Source organism: Tasmannia lanceolata, unplaced genomic scaffold (genome assembly GCF_043159265.1).
Source record: "Tasmannia lanceolata isolate RefF3 unplaced genomic scaffold, GAP_Taslan_0.1 ptg000024l, whole genome shotgun sequence".
Lineage (NCBI taxonomy): Eukaryota > Viridiplantae > Streptophyta > Magnoliopsida > Canellales > Winteraceae > Tasmannia > Tasmannia lanceolata.
Window position 1 is genome coordinate 168,929 of NW_027518701.1, and position 7,194 is coordinate 176,122.

Below are 7,194 nucleotides of genomic sequence, written 5' to 3' on the forward strand. Positions count from 1 at the left end.
ACCTCATTTTCTACCCCGGAACCACTAGGGAAACACATTTTATACTTCGGAACCACTAAGGAACCACATTTTCTACTCCGAAACCACTAGGGAACCACATTTTCTACTCCAGGACCACTAGGGAACCACATTTTCTACCCCGGAACCACTAGGAAACCATATTTATACTCCGGAACCACTAGGGAACCACATTTTATACCTCAGAACCACTACAGAACCACATTCTATACTCCGGAACCACTACGGAACCACATTTTTATACCTCGGAACCACTAGGGAACCACATTTTATACCCCGGAACTACTAGGGAACCACATTTTATACCCCAGAACCATTATGGAACCACATATTATACGCTGGAAACATTAGGGAATCACATTTTCTACCCCGGAACCACTACGGAACCACATTTTATACCTCAGAACCACTAGGGAACCACATTTTATACCTCGAAACCACTAGGGAACCACATTTATACCCCGAAACCACTGGGGAACCACATTTTCTACTCCGGAACCGCTAGGAAACCACATTTTATACCCCGGTACCACTAGGGAATCACATTTTCTACCCCGAAACCACTAGGGAACCACATTTTATACCCCGGAACTACGGAATCACATTTTCTACCCCGGAACCACTACGGAACCACATTTTATACTACGGAACCACCAGGAGGGGTATATTTATCCTAAAAGCAATCTTCTCTCACTTGACAACACATTTTTTATAATTTTCAAATCACTACCCTTTATTCACAATTTAGACAAAACTTTGTATTTTTTTAATAATTTTTTCTTTCTTAAATTAAATCAATGTTCTTAATTGGGGTAATATTTTGTCTTTTAATACATAAGGATACTTTGGTCATTTTATTAGTAAAAAAACGGCTAGTAAGATCTCACTTGCAAAATTCACTAAAATCGGAGAACACTATTTGCAAATTGACAAACTAGAGGACTCCTTTTGCACAAGGCCCTTTTCTATCTTCCCTGCCCCTTTTTTCTCGTTATATAATAATAATTTTCCGGCTCTATGAGTCCAAATAAGCCCCCTCTTTTCTCTTTTCCGGCCTAGGATTTTCCCTCTTTCATAAAGCAAAGCCCTCTCTCCCACCCCTCTCTCCCACCCCTCCTCTCTCTAGAAAGAACACCCACTTATTTCTTTTCTTCTTTACTCTATGTGAAGACTGAAGAGTACCCAATTTCCAGCCCATGTTTTCCGGCGAGATTGGCCGGAGAAAAATGGAATACGTGTGGGACCCACCATCAGAAACCACTCTCTTTGAAGAAGAGGGTTTCACCTTCAACTACTCCGATGAGTTCCCAATCACCGGAGAATCAGATGCCGCCCATTCCTTCTTCCCACATTTCCACCACACGATTCCGGGATTCCGAATCTCCGATTTCGATTCCGACGAATGGATGGAAACTCTCATTGTTGAGTCCACAGAAATCGCCAAAATTCCAAACCCTAACTTTGACAATGACATCTATCCCATTCTCCGGAATCAAATTACCCCCGAAATCCACACTCTCCCTCCACTACGCCCTCCACCCATCTCATCCATTCCACCGGAACCAGAATCAGATTCCCCCACTTCATCCTCACTTCTCAAATCCCTCCACGATTGCGCTCAGATTTCGGATTCTGATTCGGACCTAGCCTTAAAAACCCTAACCCATTTACAGGAATCGGTTTCCGTCCGTGGCGACCCAACAGAGAGACTCGCTTTTTATTTTACAGAAGCCCTAAAAAATAAGCTCTCTATTGGAAGAATAAAAAGCCCTCTATGTTTTGAACCCTTGGAAGAGGATTTCACACTCTGTTACAAAACCCTAAACGATTCCTGCCCGTATTTGAAATTCGCTCATTTGACTGCAAATCAAGCGATTCTGGACGCGACCCAGTTGGAGAATCGGATTCATATAATCGATTTTGGGATTGTTCAAGGAATCCAATGGGCTTCTTTATTGCAAGCTCTCTCCACTCGACCCATCGGCAAGCCCGCGAAAGTCCGGATCTCCGGCATTCCGGCTCCCGGCGGCCGGTCTACGGCCGATTCTCTTCTTGCCACCGGAAATCGATTACGCGACTTTGCAGGGCTTCTGGGTATCGATTTTGAGTTCCAACCGATTCTGATACCGATTTTCGAACTCAGTGAGTCGAGTTTCCGAGTCGACTCGGACGAGTTTTTGGCCGTGAATTTCATGCTCCAGCTGAATAATCTCTTGGGCGAAGACTCCAGAGAGGTGGAGAGAGTTCTAAAACTAGCCAAGTTGTTGAATCCGAAGGTCGTGACTCTGGGTGAGTTTGAAGCGAGTTTGAATCGGGTTGGGTTTTTGGATCGGTTTAAGAACGGGTGGAGTTATTACTCTGCAGTTTTTGACTCGTTGGAGCCGAGTTTGGACCGGGACTCGGACGAGCGAGTCCGAGTCGAGAGACTTCTGTTTGGAAGGAGGATTATTGGCTTAATTGGAACAGAAAAAGAAGAGGAGAGAGGGGAGCGAATTGAGGAAAAAGGATGGTGGAAAAATATGATGGAAAAATGTGGGTTTGAATCGGTTAATCTCAGTCATTATGCTTTAAGTCAGGCTAAAATCCTTCTTTGGGATTATAATTACAGTTCGAGTTATTCTTTGGTAGAATCCAATCCTGGGTTTCTTTCATTGGCATGGAAGGATACTTTAATTCTCACAGTCTCTTCGTGGAGATAGTGGGGCAAGGAAATTAATTCTATTACTAATTGGGTTTTTTGAAGTTTGTTGAACCAAGAAATGGGATTTTACTTTGGCAGATTTTTTTGGGTTTTAGTTGCAATTTTGTGTAGGACTAACTGTAAAAGGAAATGGGTTTTGTTTTCTCTTTTTGTTATAGGGGTCTGTACATAGTTCTTAGTTCTGATTAGAGTGCTTGATTGAAAAAAGAGTTGATAACTTTGAGCTTTGTTTTCTGTTTCCTCCATATTTGGTTTGCAGTAGATTGAGGTGTGAAAATTTTCTCCTTCCTATTTTTGGTATTTGGTCACGGCAATTTCGTATCATCATCTTTACCCTTATTTTTTGTTATCTGGAGTAATACTTTACTCGTGAAAGTGAAATGGGTACTTTCTAGGGTTTGTATATGGGGTACTAAAGAAGGAAGAAGAGAGATGATTTGGAGGTACCTTTTTGAATTTTCCTTCTTGGGATCCCCATCGTATTTTCAAGTTTCAATTCTAGATATTTCATCAGATCAACTACAAGTTATTTTTTACCGTTACTTTTTTTGAGCCTCTTAAAATAAATTTGATCCTCTGCACTCTTTGAGATCGAATTGGTATAGATGACTAAAGTAGGATTGTAGGAAATATACAGATTGTAGTTGGTCTGGAGCTGTCTATAGATTTAGAAAGATTTTGGAGCTAATTGGGAGGTGGACCCCTTATTTTGGTAGGGCAATCTCTCTCTCTCTCTTATGTTTGCAGGGCTAGTGGAGGGGATGTCGCTATTGCTCTCCTATTTTTTACCAATTGGTCCCTCAACTCTCTCTCTCTCTCTCATTGTTGCAGGGCTAGTGGAGGGGATGTCGCTATTGCTCTCCTATTTTTTACCAATTGGTCCCTCAACTCTCTCTCTCTCTCATTGTTGCAGGGCTAGTGGAGGGGATGTCGCTATTGCTCTCCTATTTTTTACCAATTGGTCCCTCAACTGTGGCCAAGTTCCACTTCTAATCCCGTGGTTTCGAAGTTACCATAAGACACCCTAAACTATCAGTGGGTTTTTTTTAACTTGACGGAGTGGACGGAGAGGAGGAAATGACTATAATGTTCTTTCTTCCCCAACTAAAAATTAGGGTTTTCATACTTGAAAACATAAAATTAGAGCTTGATTCAAACCCTTGTTTATTTATCAGCACAAGCCCTCGATGTAGGAGTTTTATTTGTCTTCATTCCCATCATTATCTTGCTTTGCACAGAAACCCTAACATTTTAGATTTTTTTTTTATCAGTGTTTTTTTCTTGAAATGTGGGGTTTGATGTAGCCATGGAGTGGGGTTTTATTGCTGTGGTGGAGGTGACGACGGTGGCCAGAGATGGCGACGGCAGCGGTGGGAAATGGCGTAACCCTAATCCTTCTGCAAATGTCTTAAAACCAGTGATGAGGGTATTTTTGTCCTCAAAATATTAACTATGGTTAGTTTAGTCATTCAGGTTAAACTAACAGACAGTCAACGAAGGGGGTCTACATAAAATGTCAGAAAGTTGAGGGGGTGCCATGGGGTAGAAGTGGAATTTGGTTATAGTTGACGGGGTGTATCTGTATTTTTCACAAGAAAATAATGTAAATGCAATCACCAAAACAAACTTAGTTACTTTTCTATTTTTAAATTTTTAAATGAAAAAATTATCCACAGCCCTCTCTCTACATGGTTCACACTAGGGGTGCAAGTTTGGCCCTATGAGCGCCGACCCACCCTGTGCCCGAGCAGGGTTTGGGTTGGATTTTCCAACCCTGAGGGCGGGTTAGGGTTCATTTTTTAGGCTCTGACTCAGGGTCTAGTCGGGTTCAGGGTTGATACCTAGGGTCAGTCCGAACCAGCCCGACCCTGTTTTATATTATAAAATTGAACAATCTGTGCATATTTCTTTAGTTAATGTTTTCTATTACCTTGGATTAATGTTACTTTAGATTATTATTATTAATTGTCTCTGTTAGGGGTGCAAGTTTGGCCCTGTCAGCCCTGACCTCGAAAAGGGTCAGGGCTGGATTTTCCAACCCTGAGGGCGGGTCAGGATTTATTTTTTTAGACCCTGACTCGGGTCGAGTTGGGTTCTGCCTCGGGTACCCTGATCCGGCCCGACCCTAAGTTTTCTATTATAGAATTGAACCATCTGTGCAAGTTTCTTTTGCTAATGTTTTCTATTATCTTGGATTGATGTTTCTTTATATTATTATTATTAATTGTCTTTGTTGCCCGTTATGTTGTTGAATTCATATTGTCTTATTTTGTTCCCTTTCTCTGTTTATTTATCATTTTGTTCTATATGATAAGTGGTTGCTTTATTTTTGGTACTCTTAACAAGTATTTGCACTAGGGTCAATTAGGGCCAGCCCGGCCCAATCAGGGCCAATAGGGCGGGCCAGGGCAGCGTTGAGCCTTGCAGGGCAGGCATTGGGTTGAGGTTTTTTGGCCCTGACTCAAGGTCAGGGCCAAGATAATGGGATCTAGGGTTGGGCTAGGGTTTTGAAAAACTCGGCCCAACTCGACCCTGTTGCAGCTCTAGTTCACACTCCCATAACCAATCGTAGGGGTGCAACTTGGTGTGGACCCCGATCCCGAGGACGAATGGGCAAGGGACACGAGATCCCGCGTTGGTCCTCTAAGATCTCCACAATGTGAAGGAGAGCTCTACCAAGGAACTCTCGAAATGATGCCACTCACAGCATGAGTGGCGATATAAATGAGATACCTCTCGATTCAAGGACCAGCTTGGAACCAAGATGTACCTATAACAAAGAAGAGTCGCCATCCAAGGAAGTAGGCCTTGGATCCCATGAAATACTCTGTTGCAACGGATAACCAGAGATACAAAAGTCCGTGCCTGATGACGAATGGGGAAGGTATTAAGCGCCCCCAATTCGCCCAAGTGCAAGCACCTAGTCTCTTATGCCATTTTTAATTAATTTTGAAGAGTTTTGGGCTAAAATCATGTGAAATGGGAACGAGTATCCCTGAGGAAACGTCTATCTAAGCATGTATGACCTGGGAATGGGCAAAATAAAATAAACATCCAAATCCTAACTCACCGCATCTACTCCTAACCCATCACATCTAGGAAATCAATAACATCCGCATGCACAGCTACAGCTAAGCAAGTAATAGCAGGTATGATAAGCAGAAAAGCAGTAAATATCTACAGCTAAGCATGTAAAACTAAACACACAAGGAATAAGCAAGCTGAAAGTAAACACACAAGGAACCAAAGACAAACACACGATAAACTAAAAGATGCGAGGGAAGAAAGGAATCAGAAAATAGACGGTATGCGCAAACCCAAAATGCCAGGGAAAAGAAAATGGGACATACGATAAACTCAGGGAGCGATTCTAAAGGAATCGAGCTCAGTGATCCTGATCCGCTGAAGATCGGACAAGTCTCGCGATCGTCATAGCCTATCGTTGGGCTCAGCGAGGACAATCCCTGTAAAGGGGCCACGCTACATCGTCGTTCGTCCCAAAATCCGATAAAACGTCGGAAGACCGATAAAACCGAAAAACCACGATCGAAATCGGTAATGAAATGAAAGGGAGGCTTCGAGTGACCTGACAATCACCATCCTTGCCCATTTTGACTTTTGTTTTGAAAGGTTTGAAAGATTTTTTAGAAAATATTTGAATGATTTTTTTTTGGAGGGTTTAAATGATTTTATTGAAAAGTTTAACTGAACTTGGGATGACGATCCCAAGCTGCCTACGTACCCTGTGAAAAGGGATCAAGCCAACGTAGTTCGAACGCTTTTCGAAATACGCATTTGTTGTTTTCGATGTTTTTTGGATTTTTTGTTATTTGATTTTTATGTATTTTTATCCCTTTTGATCGAAATGGGGTTTTGGCTCAAGAGGTTGCCGTCCGTCATCGCCTAAACCCGACGATTATTCCCAAAATCGATGGGGATCCCGAAATGCAAGGAGAATCCCAATGAACGTGTGAAAAGATGAACCGGAAGAAGGGAAGAAGTGAATCCCTAACCCTGCAGAAAATGATCATCTCAGAGAGGAAGGAATCCTTAAGCCCTGTAAGAAAGGATGGCCTCCAAGAAGGGAAAATCCCTAAGCCCATGAGAAATGAAGAGATAGGCAAAGATACATGAAGGGCAACGGGGTGGCTCAAGAAACATTCCGTCATCGCCCTAGCCCGAGAAGGAGTTTCCGAAAAGGCGATAGAAATCCTGAAGAACCGAAGGAGACCCCAAACACAGATAATAACTTCCAATACTACTAGACATAGAATCAGAGGACATGTACATGATGGCAAAAGTTAGCAAATTAGAGTAGGCATTAGAACACACATCCAAAAAGAGACAGGTACATGGTAGTATATATGGTTTTCTCATCTTAACAATTTAAAGACAAAAGTATTATGACTTCAAAGAATAGAGCCTCAAATCACAATCGGCACATCTAAGATGGCCCAAGAAAACTCAAATAAATG

General features: G+C 42.2%; 1 pseudogene; it reads left to right on the forward strand.

The window, feature by feature from the left end:
• The first annotated feature begins 1,000 nt into the window (after positions 1 to 1,000).
• Positions 1,001 to 2,947, forward strand: LOC143857127 (scarecrow-like protein 4 pseudogene; annotated as a pseudogene).
• The last annotated feature ends 4,247 nt before the right edge of the window (positions 2,948 to 7,194 follow it).